This window comes from Giraffa tippelskirchi, chromosome X (genome assembly GCF_054371585.1).
Source record: "Giraffa tippelskirchi isolate mGirTip1 chromosome X, T2T-mGirTip1v1.2.pri, whole genome shotgun sequence".
NCBI lineage: Eukaryota > Metazoa > Chordata > Mammalia > Artiodactyla > Giraffidae > Giraffa > Giraffa tippelskirchi.
The window spans coordinates 149,093,010-149,113,756 of record NC_137289.1 but is presented as its reverse complement, the minus strand read 5'-3'; the positions used below and the strand labels follow the sequence as shown (position 1 = coordinate 149,113,756).

The following is a 20,747-nucleotide window of genomic DNA, read 5'->3' as shown; positions in this document are numbered from 1 at the left end:
TCCTATTTTATTTGGTCCCAGTCACGACCACTTAGGGACTCATTTTCGTTCCTTTGAGTTTGCTAACTGGGAATTGCGTATCTTTTTACACTGTGTTTCGGTCTGTGGGCTCCTCACTGCAGTGGCTTCTTTTGTGGCTTCTGAGCACAGGCTTGGTAGTTGTGGGGCACAGGGCTTAGTTGCTCCGAGGCATGTGAGATCTTCCCCGACCAGGGATCAAACCTGTGTCTCTGGCATCAGCAGGCAGACTTTCTTAACTACTGAACCACCAGGGAAGTCCCTGGGAATTGCGTATCTTGGAGTGTTCATTGCAGTGCTGTTTATCGAACGTGTGCGTGCATGCTCAGCTGATTTAGACATGTTCGACTCTCTGAGACCCCATCGACTGTCGCTCACCAGGCTCCTCTGCCCATGGGATTTCCCAGGCAGGAATACTGGAAGAGGTTCCCATTGTCGTTCCTCCAGGGGATCTTCCTGACACAGTGATCGAACTCAGGTCTCCTGCATTGCAGGCGGATTCTTTACCAGCTGAGCCACCAGGGAAGCCCAAGAATACTGGAGTGGGGAGCCTCTCCCTTCTCCAGGGGATCTTCCTGACCCAGGAATCAAACCAGGGGTCTCCTGCATTGCAGGCAGATTCTTTACCAACTGAGCTACCAGGGAAGCCCTAAGTGGGAATTGGAGGGGACTGCCAAAAAAACCCCTCAAAAAACAGGACTGTTAAAGACACAAGGATTCACAGAGCATCTAGCTCCGAAAGAGCAGAGTGTGAAGCTTGTGGGGAAACAAAAAGAGGCTGTCCGGATGCTCGGGTTGCCCTTGCCCTGAGCTTTGTCTTCACGGTCCTTCTCATTTGTGTTTTTCCTTGTGTTCATGAGATAGGGTGTCATTAAGGTGTATAAGGGTGTGATTCAGTTGCATATGTTTCCTGAGTTTCTCTCAAATGCTGCCTGCAGGCAGTTAAATCTCAGCACCTGGGTTGCAAGATGTATTGCACCCCCTTTAGCACTTTGACAGAATGTATCTAGAGTGATTGCAACATTGGTTCATCTGCTTCAGAACATGGGGGAAGAGTAACCACTTGTCTTTTAAGTTTTTTTTAAAACACATGCAAAATTTTTACACTCCTGCCATAAACTGTAACAGCTGGGACGGACAGTACTGGCTACCAACCTTTATCACTGATGAGTTCATCAAGGTTCTGTGAATTTGCAACGACTTTTTTTTTTTTTTTTTATAACTGCTTGCCTTTTAAGGGGTCACTGTGTTTCCGTCCTTCGCAGGATCTCCTAGTCTGCAGATAGCATCCAGCTCCTGGAAGAACCACACGAGCTTCACCCCTCACCGGCGCCTCTCGGTTCTGAGACTTTTGCTTCCGTTATTTTTTTTAGGGGGAGGGTGCTATGCCCTTCCCTCCTGTCTGCCCTCCGCGCCATCCTCCTCAGCCCTACGGGGTCTTGTTCAGCCCCTCAGTTATTCCTGTCTCTTTAAGCCCCACGGCCCCTGCTCTGTTGACCGTTTTATGTTCCTCCCTGCCTTCCACGGTATCATTTGTGTTTGCACCGAAGGTGATAGTTTATTTTGTGTTTGCACTGAAGGTGATAGTTGATGAAAAATAGCCCTGTTGCTCTTGCTTGTCCTTGGGCTCAGCCTCCCCTCCAACCCCCTCCGGGGAGCCGGAATCATCCATTATCTAAAATGCTCGGTAAGGATTTCTAAAGCCGGAGTGGAAAGAAGAAATAATGAGGTCATCGTTCACCTCCGCTTCCAAAGCCCACTGTCTTTTTGAGAGCCCGAGGTGAAGCTGGTGATCCTGAAAGGCAGGCTTTCTCAGGGAGAAAGGGGATTTTGTTCACCTCCACTCGCAAAGCGCATTGTGTGTTTGAGAGCCTGAGGTGAGGCTGGTGATCCTGAAAGACAGGCTTTCTCGGGCAGAAGGGGGATTTACGGCCAGCTTTGCATATCAAAAGGAGAACTGGTCGGCCAGCCGGTCAAGTCTTACTTAAGTCCTAGAATAGAGAGAGTGGAGGGTTACCTTTGAGGCTGGGATCAGCAGGCTTTTCCCGTTGCGTGTCAGACAGTAAATACTTTAGTCTTTGCAGCCACTCAGCTCTGCACTGCGGTGTAGAAGCTTCCACCGACAGTGCCGAACCCACGAGGGTGTCCGTGTGCTCGTAAAGAGGCAGGTGAGGACTGAAATGTCAACGGTCAGTCGTTTGCACGTGTCACCAAGTCTGCTTTTGATTTTCTTCAACGATTAAAAAAGAGATTTAAAAAATATTCTTTCTCTCTAGGGCCATAAAAAAAAAAAAAAAAATAGCACGGCCTGGCCTGGATTTGGTCCTCCTTTAAGGCTAGTTTGCAGACCCCGTGATTTCAGTGAAGATTCTCTCTGCATAAAAACTTAAGGCAGGCCCAGGAGGCAAGAAAGGAAAGAGCTGTTTATTGTATGTTTAATTATTTTTGTTTGTTTCTAAATATTTTATTTCATTGTTTTTTGCAATTTTCTTTCTTTGTTGGTGGCCGCGCTGCCTCTTCGTCGCTGCTGAAGCTTCTCTGTAGTTGCCGCAAGCAGGGGCTACCTTCTAGTGGCCCTGTGCATGCTTCTCATCGCGGGGGCTTCTCTGGTCCGGAAGCACGGGCCCTAGCGCTCCTGGGCTGTGGTAGTTGCAGTTGCCAGGCTGCAAAGACAGGCTCACAAGTTGTGGCACACAGGCTTAGCTGCTTGGAGTCATGTGGGATCTTCCCCGGATCAAGAATCGAACCCACGTCTCCTGCTTTAGCAGGCGGATTCTTTACCACTGAGCCACCAGCAAAGCCCATAGTTCGTTTTGTTTTAGGTTGGCATATGATTGGAAGAACTGATGCTGAAGCTCCAATCCTTTGGCCACCTGATGCGAAGAGCTGACTCACTGGAAAAGACCCTGATGTTGGGAAACATTGAAGGCGGGAGGAGAAGGGGACGACAGAGGATAAGATGGTTGGATGGCATCACTGACTCCATGGACATGGGTTTGAGGAAACTCAGGGAGTTGATGAAGGACAGAGAAGCCTGGCGTGCTGCAGTCCATGGGGTCGGACATGACTTACCGACTGAACAACAATAACAGCTTTGTAATGTTGTGTTAGTTTCTGCTGTACAACTGGGAACCAGCCACAAGTATACATACATGCCTTCCCTCTTGAGCTCCCCTCCCCACCGGCACGCCAGCCCACCCCTCTGGGTCAGCACAGAGCGCTCAGCTCAGCTCCCTGTTCTCTGCAGCAGCTTCCCACTAGTTCCGTTTTACACGTTTGTTGTTGTTCACTTGCTCAGTCGTGTGAGCAAGTGAAGAATCGGTTCTTTGCGACCCCATGGACTGCAGCGCTCGAGGCCTCCCTGCCCGTCACCAACTCCCACAGCTTACTCAAACGCATGTCCGTTGAGTCGGTGATGCCATCTGACCATCTCATCCTATGTCGTCCCCTTCCCCTCCTGCCCTCAATCTTTCCCAGCATCAGGGTCTTTTCCAATAAGTCAGTTCTTTGCATCAGGTGGCCAGAGTATTGGACTTTCAGCTTCAGCATCAATCCTTCCAGTGAACACCCAGGACTGATCTCCTTTAGGATGGACTGGCTGGACCTCCTTGCAGTCCAAGGGACTCTCAAGAGTCTTCTCCAACACCACAGTTCAAAAGCATCGATTCTTTGGCGCTCAGCTTTCTCTTTGGTCCGGCTCTCACATTCATACATGACCACTGGAACCTGTTAAAGTGATGCAGATCCTGAGTCTCGCTGGAAGCGGCCTGTGGTGCGAAAGGGCGCAAGAAGGTCGATAGGAAGGGAAGCCACAGGCAGAGGGGCGCTTGCCGTTCCTGCGGGTGAGATTCTGGAGCAGAGCTGTGTTAGAGGTTCGCCCCTGTGAACAGGAGGAAGGGAACTGCCCGGCTGAGTCGAAGTGCTGGGGACGAGTCAGGCTGCCCTTCCCCCTCGAGAGCCTCCGTCAGGAGCCACCTTGGCACAGAGGAGACCCAGTTCATTGTAGGGATTCTCTGTGGGGGACGGTGGGGCTTCCCTGGTGGCTCAGTGCTAACGCAGGAGGTACGGGTTCGATCTCTGGGTGGGGAAGGCGCCCTGGAAGAGGGCATGGCTCCCTACTCCAGCGTTCTTGCCCGGAGAATCCCGTGGACGGAGGAGCCTGGCGAGGCTACAGTCCATGGGGTTGCCAAGAGTCGGACACGACCGAGTGACTCAGCACACACACGCACGGGGGTTGCAGAAAGAGGCTCCTGGGGTGACTCTGTGGTGGTGTGTGGCAAAGGGCCAGGTGAGGTCTCAGCAGGGGCAGTGGGGTGGACACGCGGGGATGTTCGGGACGGGAGGAACAGGAGCGGAGAAGGCAGTCCGTCTAGAAGCTGACTTGTAGAAGAGATGGGTATATTTCATGCATTTTCTCCTGAATTACCTCAGTATGGATATTCATTATTTTTAATCTCTCACTCACAGCTGGGAGTTATTTGAAAATATATTCCTTTTTTTTTTTTTATTCTGGCTGTGAAACCAACTGGTGTCATTTCAAGGGGCTCTGAGGAGCTCTGGTAACCCCAGTCCTTCATGTCAGAGCAGAAGAGAATTCAATGAGAGCAAAGTGGCAGATAAGAATGATCTAATGGAATAGGATCCTTCTGAGGCTTCCAAACAGGTGGGCGAGAAGTGCCACCCCAGAACTCAGCGGGCTGCAGTTTTATACTCAGAGGAAGGAGTCGGAGGAGAAGACCTTTGTCTCTCTTGAATATACGTTGTTTCCATCATCAGTTCCTCCCCCAGGTAGGGCAGGGAAATTTGTCCCCGTGTGGTCAGGCCGGGGCTGTCGTAAAGCACTTTGGAAAATATTTTCAGGTCCGAGTACAACAAGGATCTTTCATGTTGAAAAGTCACCTTCCCATAAACGATTGTTTCTTATGTGCACAGAGCCCGTTTTGAGAGTCATTAACTTACTGAGTTGGTGATGGACAGGGAGGCCTGGCGTGCTGCAGTCCATGGGGTCACAAAGAGTCGGACACGACTGAGCTAGTGAACTGAACTGAGCTGAACTCACTGAGCTCCCTGGACAGGATGTGGGGCTCCTGTCACCATTGTTTCATAGTTTGGGGGCGCATCCCGTGCTTCTGCAGCATGCTTTTGTTGCTAAGCAAGCCAGCTGGGTTTTGCGGTTAAGCCAACCTGCTTTCTGGAGTAATCATTAACATACAGGAGTTTCCCATAGTTTTCTACGTATAATCCCCTCGTGGGATTAACCATTTAATTGCCTATTTTGTCCCTTCGTTCTGTTCCTTTCGGCTGTGCTGCATGGCTTATGACAACTTAGTTCCCTGACCAGGCGTATGAGATCTTAGTTCTGTGACCAGGTTTATGAGATCTTTGTTCCCTGACCAAGCTTATGAGATCTTAGTTCCCTGACCAGGGATTGAACCTGGACCCTTGGCAGTGAAAGCGCCAAGTCCTAACCACTGGGACACCAGGGAAGTCCAAGGAATATAGTCCATTTCTTTCATCACCCAAAATCTAGCCTCCCCACCAAAAAACAGGTGGTTGATGATTCTTTATTGAGGTATAATGTTATGGTATATTATTTATGCTTCAGTTATATTATAAAGGAGGTAGAGTGAAAAAGTTAGCTTAAAGCTCAACGTTCAGAAAGCTAAGATCATGGCATCTGGTCCCATCACTTCATGGGAAATGGATGGGGAAACAGTGGAAACAGTGGCAGACTTTATTTTTTGGGCTCCAAAATCACTGCAGATGGTGACTGCAGCCATGAAATCAAAAGACGCTTACTCCTTGGAAGGAAAGTTATGACCGACCTAGATAGCATATTAAAAAGCAGAGACATTACTTTGCCAGTAAAGGTCCATCTAGTCAAGGCTATGGTTTTACCATGACCTTTACCATTTCCCAATGATTCGGCTCTTTGCATCAGGGGGCCAAAGTACTGGAGCTTCAGCTTCAGTCCTTCCAATGAATATCCAGGGTTGATTTCCTTAAAGATTGACTGGTTTGATCTCCTTGATGTCCAAGGGACTCTCACGTCTTCTCCAGCACCACGATTTTAAAGCATCAATTCTAAGGTGCTCATTCTTCTTTATGGTCCAACTCTCATGGTTCCCAGGTCTGCCCATGCACAAAATGACCTTTACTGTAGTCATGTATGAATATGAGAGTTGGACGGTGAAGAAAGCTGAGTGCTGAAGAATTGATGCTTTTGAACTGTGGTGTTGGAGAAGACTCTTGAGAGTCCCTTGGACTGCAAGGAGATCCAACCAGTCCATCCTAAAGGAGATCAGTCCTGGGTGTTCATTGGAAGGACTGATGTTGAAGCTGAAACCTCCAATACTTTGGGCACCTGATGCGAAGAGTTGACTCATTGGAAAAGACCCTGATGCTGGGAAGGATTGGGGGCGGGAGGAGAAGGGGACGACAGAAGATGAGATGGTTGGATGGCATTACTGACTCGATGGACATGGGTTTGGGTAGACTCCGGGAGTTGGTGATGGACTGGGAGGCCTGACGTGCTGAGATTCATGGGATCACAAAGAGTTGGACATGACTGAGCGACTGAACTGAACTGACAGACCCAAACTCCCATGTTCTTAAGTGAGCCTCTGCTTGCTAAGTGAGACTCTTTGCAACCCCGTGCACTGTAGCCCGCCAGGCTCCTCTGTCCATGGGATTTTTCCTGGCCAAGAATACTGGAGTGGGTTGCCATGCCCTCCTCCTGAGGATCTTCCCGACCCAGGGATGGAACATGGGTGGACTCCATTGCAGGCCGATTTCTTTACCGTCTGAGCTACTAGGGAAGCCCTGAAGAGAGAGAGAGAGAGAGAGAGAGAGAGAGAGAGAGTGTGTGTGTGTGTGTGTGTGTGTGTGTGTATTTTTTTTTTTCTGAGAAGCTGCTCTAGACTGAACGATGTCACCTCCAGAAATCCTATGTTGAGATCCTGACACTTAGGGCCTCCGAAGGTGACGGTAATTGGAGATGGGGCTTTGAGGAAGTACTGACGGTAAGGTGAGGTCATTAGGTTGGGCCCTGATTCCTTCTGACCCGTGGCCTTATAAGAGAGATAAGGACACAGACATACTCAGAGGGATGACCGTGTGAGGACCCAATGAGGAGACGGCCAGGAGACGGGAGTTACGGGTAGCCAGCCTGCCTGCATGTTGATCTGGGGCTGACAGCCTCCAGAGCTGTGAATTCCATTTGTGTCGTGGAAGCCTCCATCTGGGGTGCCGTGTTGTGGCAGCAAACTCATACAGAAGCATTTTGGGATTTGTGGGCCCCCGGGAGATTTGCATGAGTAACCCAGGTATTATTACAGCATCCTTTCTCTTTACAAGACGATATTTCTTTATATTCTCAGAACTGGATTAGAAGTTTCAAGTCCAGTTCAAAAAAAGAATTTTTTTTTAATCAGTAAGGTATTAAACTTTCTAGACTTCTAGCAGTGATGTGAACATGTGCTCAGTCACTTTAGCCATGTCCGACTCTTTGTGACCCCGTGGACTGTGGCCTGTCAGGCTCCTCTGTCCATGGGATTCTCCAGACAACAATACCGGAGTGGGTTGCTGTTCTCTTCACTAGAGGATCTTCCCAGCCCGGGGACTGAACCCGCATCTCCTGCATTGCAGGCAGATTTTTTAACACTGAGCCACCGGGGGAAGCCCTTTAGCAGTAATATTAGATGCCAAAATACATGGAACTATATCAGAGTTTTGAGTGAATATAAATTAGAAATCTAGCATCCGATTCATACTAAGTCAAACAAGTCGAATCAAAATGTCATCAATTTTTTTAGATAGGCAAATTTTTTTTAAGTTTTCTAAAATATATAGATTACATTGTACATGCTATTTATATGTGTGTGTGTGGTGGTTTAGTTACTAAATTGCGTCTGACTCTTGGGACTCCATAGAATGCAGCCCTCCCGGCTCCTCTGTCCAGGCAAGAATACTGGAGTTGGTTGTCATTTGCTTCTCCAAGGGATCTTGCTGACCCAGGGATCGAACCCAGGTCTGCTGCATTGCAGGTGGATTCTTTACCAACTGAGGCACCAGGGAAGCCCCATATGTGTATGTACAGAAGCTTTGCTACTACCCTTGATAAGGCCTTCAGAAGGCGCAAACAACAAAAAGGGAGATGGAGAAAAGGGAAAACATACAGCGAAACAGATGGGAGCACTGAGTATGAAGTAGAGAAAGTGGAAGAAACAAGATAAAAGTAAACGATCATCATGTGATCTGGTTGTTTTTAAACACGGATACTCTATACAAATGCCCAGTGTTGAGGCCGTCCGAGCACCTGGACGAGAGTTTCCAGACACGGGGCTCTTCAGAAGGGAGTGAAAAGTCTACCAAGAACAAAGAGCAGAGATAAAGTGGGCACTGCAGGTGCTTCAGGCCAACCTCCCGACAGACAGTTTTCACGGGTTAACAGCCAGTGTTGATAGTCTCAAGACAAAGAAAATTCCTGCTGGAAGGCTGGCGTTAGGTGATTGGTTTGGGGGTTGTTTACTGGAGTGGGCAACCTTTTCCTAATTGGGAGCGAGGAAGCTTGTGAGTAATGATCAGGGGGCTTTTGGCAACAGTTAGAGAGGGGCTCAGTCAGCTTTGGAGGGGTCCTTGGCGCAAGGCCTCGCTTCTGTGGGCTGGGGCAGGCCTCAACACCCAAGAATTGCCTCCCCCCTCCAAAGCTCCAGAGGTGTTTCTAATTAATACACTTCCTGCGTCTTGCAGGGTGTCTCTGAGCTCTTGATTACAATGGGCACACAGCTGGTGACCATCCAGGCACACAGATCAGCAGGCGTCAGACGGGCTTGCTTGGATGATATTTGGGTGTCAGTCATCACCAGGAGTGAATGTCCAGCACGTAGGTCCCCCCAGAGGCCTCTGGAGTACAGCTGACTTCCCTGAGTCCCAGAAGTCCAGGGTTTCCTCCTCTGCTTGGAAGGCTCAGAAACCCGATCCTGTCAGAGGCCAGCGGGTGCTGGGTTCACTTCAGGTTTGACCCCGCAGTCTGTCCATAAGATGAGTGAAATGATCGGTCAGACTTCAGCCCTCTCATCTGTCTTTAAGCATCATTCTTCTGTCTTTATGGACTTAGGCAGGCTGCGGTGGGTCTTCCTCACTGTGCGAGGGCTTTCTCTAGCTGCGGCACATCGGGGCTGTTCTCTAGTTGCAGTGGGCAGTCTCCTCCTTGCGGTGACTTCTCTGGTTGCGGAGCGGTGACTTCTCTGGTTGCGGAGCATGGGCCCTAGGCTCTCAGGCTTCAGTAATTGTGGTGCACAGGCTTAGTTGCTCTGTGGCTTGTAGGATCTTCCTGGACTGGGGGTTGAACCTGTGTCTCCTGCATTGGCAGGCAAATTCTTAACCACTGGGCCACCAAGGAAGCCCTGAACATCATTATTCTAAACATGATGTTCAACATTCAGCAGACTTGGGCCGCCTGATGCGAAGAGCTGACTCATTGGAAAAGACCCCGATGCTGGGAAAGATTGAAGGTGGGAGGAGAAGGGGATGACAGAGGATGAGATGGTTGGATGGCATCACTGACTCGATGGACATGAGTTTGAGCAAGCTCCGGGGGCTGGTGAAGGACGGGGAGGCCTGGCGTGCTGCCATCCACGTGGTTGAAAAGAGTCTGACACCACTGAGCGACTGAGCAGCAAAAGACAAGTCCTTCCACGGTCCTCACAAGCGTGTCTTCCTGCCCTGAAGACGGCTACGCATGCGTGTTAGTTAGTCACTGTTATTATTACTTAGGTGCTGTTCCTGACGTTGTTATGGAGACAGACACGGCTCAAGTTACCTGCCTATCTCCTCAAGGCTGGTTGGTCAGCACGATGCTTGGCAAATTCTGCTGTTGCTGCTGTTTTTCCTTCTTTCTCTTCTCTTCATGCTCACCTTTGTCCTTCCCTCCTCTCCTCCTCCTTTGCAGGAGAAATACTGTAAACAAAAGAAAGTTAATAAAAAGTAGTTTACACAGAAGTTGTATCCCAATAGTCTACTTAGAAATTAATTTATAGTTGTGTGGTGCTTTTGAATCCAAATTATAAGTGGAAGTCGTGTTCCTGGTCCGTTTGCAAGCATCTGTTGTAAGCCACAGTAGACTTGAAAGTGGTAAATAACTCAGCTGCATTTGTTTGATTTCAGTATTGTGTACTTGGAAGTCAAACTATGATGTATAATTGTGTGGTTTTTATAATATGCAATAAACGTGCATGTTGTGCACACCGACCAAGGAGCAAGGCAGCATGCACATCATCCCTTTTCCCTCACCCACTATCACCCGCAAAGCCACTTTCGCTGGCTTCGCTGCTTGGCTGCCTGGACTCAGGTGACAGCCGGTCATTTAGTTGTGGAAGGAGGGAAAATGCTCAGCGCTTCTAGAAACATTTTGAAAGTTGGGGTGAACCGTGTTGTTACTCAGAAGAAAATCTCAGTGTTTAAGCTTTACCTATTTTTTTTTTTTTTTAATTGGTTATTTAATTATGTGTGTCTGTGCTGGGTCCTTGTCACTGCCTTTGGGCTTTCTCTATTTGCGGCGAGCGGCGGCTCCTTTCTAGTTGCGGTGGTTGGGCTTGCAATTCCAGTGACTTCTCTTGTTGCAAAGCTCGGGTTCTACGGCACATGGGCTCAGTACCCGTGGGGCTCAGGTTTCCTTGCTCTGTGCCATGTGGGGTCTTCCTGAATCAGGGATGGAACCCACATCTCCTGCGTTGGCAGGCAGATTCTTTACCCCTGAGCCACCAGGGAAGCCCTCAACCTGCGTGTGTGCGTGCTAAGTCGCTTCAGTCCTGTCCGACTCTGAGACCCTGTTGTAGCCAAGCGTTCCGGGAAACAACCTCACTCAGAAGGACAGTGCAGGTTGTGGAGTGCAGTTGATGACGCCGGCGGGCCCAAGGCAGAGTCTCCTCTTAGCCAAGGACCCCGACCAGTTTTTGTGAAAACCTTATATACCCCAAGTCTACTTGCTCAAACCCACCTCCCCAAATTCCCTGAAACTAGTCTGGACAAGGTAAAAGAGAGATACGATCAAAGTTAACCCATGATTCATGTGTCATAAACCTAGATAGTTAAACAGTGGACATTTATCAATAGGCCTGTGGTCATATTCCGATAAACATATTGGAATTTATGACTTTGTTCTGTTACAGAGGTAATTAGCATATTCTTTTAGGTGATGGAGAGTCCAAGTCCTGAGGCTCTTTTATCCAGGGGTCTGGTTTTCCATGGTATGCCGTTTCTATAGACCCCGGGCACAAAGTTCAGAGTCCATTGGGAGGGTGACCAGGCGTGTAGCCTGATGTTCGCAGCCTGGCCTAAGATGGAGTCTAGCTCTGTCTGTTTCCTCCTTCAACCTGGTGGACCGTAGCCCACCAGGCTCCTCTGTCCATGGGAGTCTCCAGGCAAGAATCCTGGAGTGGGTTGCCATGCCCTCCTGCAGGGCATCTTCCTGACGCAGGGTTCGAACCTGTGTTTACAAAGACGGAAACCTGAGTACAGGACACACCCTTCTTCCCATTTCCTGCCTTGTCTGTCCATAAAGGAAGCAGCAGGACTCCTTTCTTCCTTAAGATCCTTCCTTTGATGCAGCCCCACCGTGATCCTTTTACGCAGAAACGCCTGTGTAAGTTGGGTAAGAACCTGAGGACAAACTCCTGTGTGTGTTGGCTTCCTCAGAGCCGGGGGTCTTATTCCCCAGGTTCCCGGGGCAGGAAGGGCGTCCCTGAGCTGGTGTGGTCCTCTCGTCCCGGAATCCCCCCGGGCGCCTCTGAGGGGGAAGGGTGTGGAGAAATGGAGTCCCGGAAGGGGCTTCTGAGGCCAGGAGTCAAGGCTGGGAGAGTGGGAGGCGGTGCGTTGGGAAAAGCTGTGAGGTGGGTCCCGGCAGCACTGACTAGGGCCCCGCCTGGGAGTTGATAGTGAGAAAGGGAAGGGAGTGGAACCCACCTACCACTGCTGGGTAGGAAGAGGCTCCCAGAGCTAAGGGACTCCCTCAAATAAGCCCCAGGGCCAGTGTGTGAAGGCAGGTTGCTCACACCGCAAAGCACGCCACTTGAAAATATCCTTGGCTCCAACCTTTAGCCACCTGATGGGAAGAGCCGACTCTTTGGAAAAGATCCTGACATTACCACCAAACAAACAAAAAAACTCTCGACTCCCAGGTGACTCATTTTTTAGTTGACGCCATTTTAGTGAAAGTAAGACGGTCATGGGAAAAGATCCTGATCCGGGGAGAGATTGAGGGCAGGAGGAGAAGGGGACTACAGAGGATGAGATGGTTGGATGGCATCACCGACTCGATGGACACTAGTTTGAGCAAGCTCCGGGAGTTGGTGATGGACAGGGAGGCCTGGCGTGCTGCAGTCCATGGGGTCGCCAAGTCAGACACGACTGAGCGACTTAACAAGCACTTTACGCAAGATGTCAGGGGTGCTGTGACCAGTTCAGCGTGTCATGGATTGCATGCATACATGCTGAGGGTTATGACTAAGGATGTGCAAAGACCCCCAGGGTGAAGAATCTGGTGGCAGGGGAGGGACTTCCCTGCTGATCCAGTAGTCAAGACTTGGGCTTCCAATGCGGGAGATGCAGCTTCTATCCCTGACGAGGGAGCTAGGATCCCACATGCCGTGCGGCCAAAAATCCAAAACAGAAAAGACAAGCAGTATTGTCACAGATTCAATAAAGACTTTAAAAGTGGTCTCCATCCAAAAAAAAAAAATCTTAAAGAGCTGGAGAAAAGAATGACAGTCGTTTTTATTGGGATTCCAGTAGTTGTCAGTCACCAGAACCACGGATTTGTGGAGACTTCACTCACATGAAGATCTCTAGTGCACCTTTAGGTATGAGCGTGAGAGACAGAGGGGCGAAGGGACCCCCACCCTGAGGGGGAGAGACAGAGGGGCGAGAGGACTCCCACCCTGAGGGTGAGACAGAGGGGTGAGGGGACTCCCACCCTGAGGGTGAGACAGAGGGGCGAGGGGACCCCCACCCTGAGGGTGAGACAGAGGGCTGAGGGGACCCCACCTGGAGGGAGAGAGACAGAGGGACGAGGGGACCCCACCTGGAGGGGGAGAGACAGAGTGGTGAGGGAACCCCACCCTGAGGGTGAGACAGAGGGGTGAGGGGACCTCCACCCTGAGGGTGAGACAAGAGGGCTGAGGGGACCCCACCTGGAGGGAGAGAGACAGAGGGGCGAAGGGACCCCCACCCGGGGGAGGAGAGACAGAGGGGCAAGGGGACCCCACCTGGAAGGAGAGAGACAGAGGGACGAGGGGACCCCACCTGGAGGGAGAGAGACAGAGGGACGAGGGGACCCCACCTGGAGGGGGAGAGACAGAGGGGTGAGGGGACCCCCACCCTGAGGGGGAGAGACAGAGGGGCGAGGGGACCCCCACCCTGAGGGGGAGAGACAGAGGGGCGAGGGGACCCCCACCCTGAGGGGGAGAGACAGGGGTGAGGGGACCCCCACCCTGAGGGGGAGAGACAGAGGGGCAAGGGGACCCCCACCCTGAGGGGGAGAGACAGAGGGGTGAGGGAACCCCACCTGGAGGAGAGACAGAGGGGCGAGGGGACCCCCACCCTGAGGGGGAGAGACAGAGGGGTGAGGGAACCCCACCTGGAGGAGAGACAGAGGGACGAGGGGACCCCACCTGGAGGGGGAGAGACAGAGGGGCGAGGGGACCCCCACCCTGAGGGGGAGAGACAGAGGGGTGAGGGGACCCCTCCTGGAGGGAGAGAGACAGAGGGGCGAGGGGACCCCCACCCTGAGGGGGAGAGACAGAGGGGTGAGGGGACCCCCACCTGGAGGGGGAGAGACAGAGGGGCGAGGGGACCCCCACCCTGAGGGGGAGAGACAGAGGGGCGAGGGGACCCCCACCTGGAGGAGAGACAGAGGGGCGAGGGGACCCCCACCTGGAGGAGAGACAGAGGGGCGAGGTGACCCCCACCCTGAGGGGGAGAGACAGTGGGGCGAGGGGACCCCCACCTGGAGGAGAGACAGAGGGGCAAGGCGACCCCCACCCTGAGGGGGAGAGACAGAGGGGTGAGGGGACCCCACCTGGAGGGGTAGAGACAGAGGGGTGAGGGGACCCCACCTGGAGGGGGAGAGACAGAGGGACGAGGGGACCCCACCTGGAGGGGGAGAGACAGAGGGGTGAGGGGACCCCCACCCTGAGGGGGAGAGACAGAGGGGTGCGGGGACCCCCCGAGGGAGGAAGAGAGGGGGGCGAGGGGACCCCCACCTGGAGGAGAGACAGAGGGGCGAGGGGACCCCATCTGGAGGGGGAGAGACAGAGGGGCAAGGGGACCCCACCTGGAGGGAGAGAGACAGAGGGGGGATGGGACCCCCACCCTGAGGGGGAGAGCCTGAGGGGCGAGGGGACCCCCACCCTGAGGGGGAAGAGACAGAGGGCCCAGGGGACCCCACCTGGAGGGGGAGAGACCGGGGGGTGAGGGGACCCCACGCGGAGGAGCAGAGACAGAGGAGGGAGTGTACCCCCACCCTGAGGGTGAGAGACAGAGGGGTGAGGGGACCCCACCTGGAGGGGGAGAGACAGAGGGGCGAGGGGACCCCCACCCTGAGGGTGAGAGACAGAGGGGTGAGGGGACCCCACCTGGAGGGGGAGAGACAGAGGGGCGAGGGGACCCCCACCCTGAGGGGGAGAGACAGAGGGGCGAGGGGACCCCACCTGGAAGGGGAGAGACAGAGGGGGGATGGGACCCCCACCCTGAGGGGGAGAGCCTGAGGGGCAAGGGGACCCCCACCCTGAGGGGGAAGAGACAGAGGGCCCAGGGGACCCCACCCGGAGGGGGAGAGACAGAGGAGGGAGTGTACCCCCACCCTGAGGGTGAGAGCATGCGAGAGGGGCGAGGGGTCCCCCTCCCTGAGCTCCCATAGTCCCCAATCCCGTGTGTGGGAAGAAGAATTACGGAGCAAACCAGTGAGTCCTCATGAGAAAGTGCCCTATTTTCTCAGAGGACGCTCACAGCACCCGAAATGAGGACTCCATGGCCATGAGGGCCAGGGTCTCCCCTCGCCCATTCAGAGAGGGATCCCCTGTCAAGTCTTGGTGCATTAAAGCGTCCTGCAGTGCAGGAGACTCGGGTTCAGTCCCTGGGTCAGGGAAGATTCCCCTGGAGGAGGGCATGGCAACCCACTCTGGTATTCTTGCCTGGAGAATCCCCTGACAGAGGAGCCTGGTGGGCTACAGTCCATGGGGTGGCAAAGAATCAGACACGAGGGTGGAACTCACACTTTGGCTGGCCTGGCAGAGCTTTCCTGTGGTTTGGGGCCTCTCTGGGGAGCTTTCAGGAGGTGGCCTCCTGCCAGTTTCCAAGGGAACTCACAGAGATGTGGGGGACCTGTTATTCTCAGCAGGCTCCCCCCTCCCAGACTTCTAGTGCTGCCTGCCTGGTGTCTGCCCTGGACACCTGCAGAGCGTCCTGTTTCTTAGCTGGGCGGGAGCTGGAGAGAACATGCCACACTCACTGCTTTCCTGCTCTGAGTTACCTGGGGTGCTGGTGGTTGTTTAGGTGCTAAGTCGTGTCCGACTCTTTTGCAGCCCCGTGGACTATAGCCCACCAGGTTTCTCTGTCCGTGGGATTCTCCAGGCAAGAATCCTGGAGTGGGTTGCCGTTTCCTCCTCCAGGGAATCTTCCCGACCCGGGGATGGAACCCACGTCTCCTGCATTGGCGGGTGGATTCTTTACCACTGAGCCGCCTGGTAGGCCCTTCTCGGTTAAATACACATTATTTAATATTTTCCTCCCCCAAACCTTGACTTGAAGCAATGTTTTATGGGGAAGAAAATGGAGTTTATGTCGCCTCTTAAATAAAACTTCTGTTTTTGTAGACAGTGTTCTGGGCTTGCTGCTCATTGTTCACAGCCAAGGAAAAAGCAAATGTGTTCCATTTTTCATTTCCCGTTTCCAACTCACTTGTTATGGATGTTGGAATCATTCCTGGGTGGGCTTCCCTGGTAGCTCATGTTGAAATCATTCCTGGGTGGGCGTCCCTGGTGGCTCATGTTGAAATCATTCCTAGGTGGGCGTCCCTGGTAGCTCATGTTGAAATCATTCCTGGGTGGGCGTCCCTGGTGGCTAATGTTGAAATCATTCCTGGGTGGGCGTCCCTGGTGGCTCAGACGGTAAAGAATCAGCCTGCAATGTAGGAGAACTGGGTTCCATCCCTGGGTCAGGAAGATCCCCTGGAGAAGGACATGGCAACCCACTCCAGTATTCTTGCCTGGAGAATCCCGAGGACAGAGGAGCCCGGCGGGCTACAGTCCACGGTGTCGCAAAGAGTCGGACAGGACTGAGTGACTAACGGTTTCACTTTTCCCTGTAAGGAACACACTTAGACTTTTCAAAAACTGTTCTGGAGCTGGCAGAGCTCTGAGCTGGTGGAAGCCATCTGTTTGTAACTGAGAAGGGATGAACCACAGTTGCCTGAATCTCTGGGGACTTGCAGCTTATGAACCATTGATTAGAAGCTCTATTAAGAGATAGACACACACACACACACACACACACACACACACAAAGAGAAAGAGAGAGAGAAAGAGAGATGGCTATATGCAAGGACTTTTTTGCAAACATCATTTCAAATACAGAGAATGTAGATGCTCCATTGGGGAGGTGATAAATAGACCCACATTATACTGAAGCGAGATAATTAAATATGTGAAATTGGCCATGGCAAGGATTTAATAGGCAAATTGTTCCTTCCAGGGTTCTTCTTAACCTCTTCTATTATGTTCAAGCCTTTCAAACTTAAGATCAGGAGAAAAAAGATCCCAGACCCTCTAACCCGTCTTTCTCTTTGCCCTACCAGGCACAGTCTCTCCCACACCCTCTCAAAGTCCTGGTGCCCCAGAGAATCTTCATTAAAAGGGTGGTCTGCTACCCCTGACCTTCTCTTGGGACTCTTCCCCGAAAGCGGTGGTTGACGGTGACATAGTGACAAGTGATAGAAAGCTGAAAACAGGCGTCTGGAGCTTGGAACGCCTTCTGTGCACCGCGGGTCACTTTTCTCCCTAGGATAGAAATCTCCTCTGTGTATCAGAAGAATGACTTCAGGGCCTGAGATGTCACGGATGCCAAGCCTCGCTTCTCAAGTCTTAAATCATCAAACCCAGCTCGGGGACTTGAGTAGAGATGACCTCTTCCAGCAGAGCGAGCTTTGGCAAACAAGGGAACGCTCCAGATTCAATAACTGCTCAACTGCCTTCTCCTGACTCCGGAGGCTCTCAGATCCTGGCATTAATGTGCAACCTCTCTGTCTCTCTCTCTCTCACCCTAATACCGGGTATGTTTTTTTCACGTGGTCTCTCTGTCTCACTCTCTCACTCGTATATTGCGTGTAGATTTGCAAAGTTCTCCAAACGTCCGCAAATCCTGTTTCATTAATCCTACTTCCGTCAGTCCAACAGAGTAAAGCATGCAGAGGCATCTTATTTCCATCGAGGTTAGAGAAAATCCAGAGAGGTTTCAGAGTGAGAGTGTGGTAATTTGGCTAGGGTGTGATGAAACACACCCGGGGTTGATGGCCTCAGATGGTAAAGAATCTGCCTGCAACGCAGGAGATCCAGATTCCATCCCTGGGTCGGGGAGATCCCCTGGAGGAGGAAATGGCAGCCCACTCCAGTATTCTTGCCTGGAAAATCCCATGGACCAAGGAGCCTGGTGGGCTACAGTCCATGGGGGCGCAGAGAGTCGGGCACGACAGAAGTGACTTAGCACACACGTAGCCCTGACATGGCCCATCAAGGCTACACAATCAGATTTTCTGTATTTTTAGGCACACAAGTGCCTAAATACAATGTGAATGGTTATTAGAGTTTTTAAACCAAATTTTAACGGGGAAAAATCTTTCGGGCAAACACTTCACTCGCTTTATGAGAAAGGAATAGCTGTTTTGGGAGTTGATTGATGCAGTCAGTAAGCATAGAAGAGGTGGAGAAAGGCAACAATCTGTAGAAAGTCATAGTGAGAAGTGTAATATGAACAACATTATTGTTAGTCTGAGTCTTTTTTTGTAAAATAGTAGGCCAGCTCTGTGCATAGGTTTCCCTTCTTGGTGTTATCGTGTGATGCCCATAAACACTGTGTAAAGTATAATTACATAAAATAATTATATTCATGCTAGAGCTGACAGAGTGTCCCTGAGGGTGTGGCTTTGCATAAAGCTATGCCAGGAGTTAAGTAGTCAGCGCCAAGGCTTTGAACTCAGACTTAATGCATGTTCTACTTCACCCTGTCTACCAAATTCTAAAACCCATGGAAATCTTCCCAAATCTATGCATGGTCTTTAGGGAGGTCGTGAGCACCTGCAAACTGCACGTGCCTGTCCATAGCTGCATTTTTCTCAGGGAAGACACCTCAGTATTTCAAAGTTCTCGAAGGTTTTATAAGCCGTACGAACCACCTAAGCAAAAAAGCAGAGGAAATGGAAACTTACAAAACTTAGCAGAGGGGCGGTTTCCCCTCTTTCCGGTTTAAAATATATGCTCTCGGAGAATGAGCTTCAGAAAGCTGCTTTTTTTTCGCACTAGTAGCCTATTGATTTTTTTTTTTTAATGGCTGTGGAGATAATGGTAGTTAAATGTGGTGTTTCTTTATCATATGAGTGATTTCTTTATCTTGCGCAATCATGTGAATGATTTATAAGTTGTATAGCATTTCCAGCAGTCGAATATAAGATAACAGTTTGCCCTGATGGAGATCGCTGGTGATGTTCCTTTATTTCTCTCCAAGACCAACTCTCAATACTGAAGAGCGTCTCTGAGCCTCTGTGATGGACTTAGTGTGTGAGCACGTGTCTGATTTTCTGTAACCCCAGAAACTGCAGCCCACGAGGCTCCTCTGTCCCTGGGAGTCTCCAGGCAAGGATACTGGAGCGGGTCGCCATGCCCTCCTCCAGGGGATCTTCCCCACCCAGGGATCAAACCCAGGCCTCTTACGTCTTCTGCATTGGCAGGCGGGTTCCTCACTATTAGTGCCCCCTGGGAAGCCCGTGATGGGCTTGGAGATGTTCTTTTTATTTGGGAGAGATGCTCCTGGGCTGTGTTCTGAAGAAAGTGCACCAACGGCTCTCGTAGATAATCCTTGATGGAGTGCGCCCCCTGGTGTTGGGCGCCAGGGAATTGCACCTCTTTCTGCCACGCCCCGATTCTATTAGCAAAAACGGAACACAGTGTCAGGGCAAGAATCTAAGAATAGACAGACTCAAGAATAAGAAGCTAAAGCCTGGCCCCGTGTCAGATGGAAGCTGGACTATACACCGATGTCAGAGAAGAAGATAAATTAATGACTGAGAACTAGGGAGCAGTGAGGCTGAGAAGATGGGCTGCTGTCCTTCAGGGTATGGCTTGTCATTTGGTCGCTCAGTCGTGTCCGACTCTTTGTGACCCCATGGACTGCAGCACGCCAGGCTTCCCTGTCCATCACCAACTCTTGGAGTTTACCCAAACTCAGGTCCATCGAGTCGGTGATGCCATCCAACCATCTCATCCTCTGCCGTCCCCTTCTCCTCCTGCCTTCAGTCTTTCCCAGCATCAGGGTCTTTTCCAATGAGTCCGCCCTTCGCATCAGGTGGCCAAAGGATTGCAGCTTCAGCATCAGTCCTTCCAGTGAATATTCAGGTTGATTTCCTTTAGGAAATCAACCTGTGGTAGACGTGGTCAGAGATTCAATGTGGGACCGTGTGTCTGAGGAGACTGTTAGCGGGTCCAAGCTCACTCGGCTCAGTGAATCAGAGGCGAGGTGTTGAGGCGAGGAATCTGAGTTTACTCAGACAGCAGACGACCAAGGAGATGGCAGGGTAATGTCTCAGAGTAACCATCTTATCAGGGTCCCGGATGCCGGGTTCTTTTATGGATGACAAGAAAGGGGGAGGTGAGGAAACCAAGGAACAAGGCCATTGGTCTTGCCAATGTCTGTTAGAATGGCAATCCTCGGGCAGGGGGGTGTATTTATTCCTTCCTTCCTGCTGTCCCCAGGTGGACAGGGCTCTGAACAAAGGTGCTTTCTTTAGTTTAAGGGCCAGGATGCTCTGAGGCAGGCCGATTTTAATAACAAAAAGCAACGAAAAGCAAGTCAAAGAAACAGTTCCAACAGGGAGTCAGAACTGGCCTTTCCCTGCAGCAAGATGACCTGGGTCCCAAAAGCCTGACTCAAGGCGGGAAGGTCTTGTTGCAGGAAGAGGGACGCCCCCCCCTCCCAGACCCCCGAGAGTGGGCTCTTGTCTAACCCTCGGAAATGAATTTGTCCAAGGAGACACACGTGCTGACGATCCTTGCTTAATGATGTGGGCAGTAAAGCCCACTGGCCCAAGGAATGGACTTGGGAGACACGAGGTACAGCAAGAAATGAGGCTTTCATGATGGTGTCTGCAAGATCAGCTGCCTGGTGGGAGGCACACCCAGAGTCCTTACAATGGGGGTTTTTATCCTCTCAGCACGAAAGTCCCTCCCGTACTTGTTTATTGGGATGCCACAGGGTTAGCAATCTTCCCGAGAGGGTCACCTGGATGTTTTTTTTTTTTTTTTACTCTCCCCGAGCCCTTCTTCTTGTTTTTATGTTTTGAATTTACCAATAGAATGAAAATCCCAGGCAGTTCACCCTCTCCCTTTGTCTGGATTTTCCTGCACAAGGATCCTAAAGGCTGTTCCGTCAGCAGGCTGTCCCTCTAGGCTGGTTGTCCCTGAAAA

The 20,747-nt window shown here is 51.5% G+C and overlaps 1 long non-coding RNA gene and 1 other non-coding gene across 6 annotated transcripts in view; one reads left to right on the top strand and one right to left on the bottom strand.

Moving 5' to 3' along the window:
• LOC145536928 (uncharacterized) overlaps positions 1–20,747 on the top strand; it is a 453,923-nt gene that overhangs the window by 29,530 nt on the left and 403,646 nt on the right. The window lies entirely within an intron of this gene.
• Positions 5,432–5,504, bottom strand: TRNAE-UUC (transfer RNA glutamic acid (anticodon UUC)). The gene has a single exon. It is a non-coding gene; the product is annotated as a tRNA-Glu (tRNA).